Here is a 222-nt window from a genome sequence, read left to right as displayed (position 1 = left end):
TGAATAATTATTTCAATAACTAAAGGTAATACCAAGTGAGTGGACAATCATTTGGAAGTGAAGGTGTTAATGCGTAATTAATAGTGTCAAGTGATTGTATTAGTGCCTGATGCTAATTACTTCACGCCTCAACTAGATTACATCTCACCTTTCACCTTATTACTGATGAGTCCGGAGTCTCATTAAAACTGCCCTGGTGTCAGAAACAATTAAAAATATATC

The sequence above is a fragment of the Agrilus planipennis genome, unplaced genomic scaffold (assembly GCF_000699045.2).
Source record: "Agrilus planipennis isolate EAB-ADULT unplaced genomic scaffold, Apla_2.0 scaffold4, whole genome shotgun sequence".
Lineage (NCBI taxonomy): Eukaryota > Metazoa > Arthropoda > Insecta > Coleoptera > Buprestidae > Agrilus > Agrilus planipennis.
The sequence above is the reverse complement of the archived record's forward strand: the minus strand, read 5'-3'. Positions refer to the sequence as shown.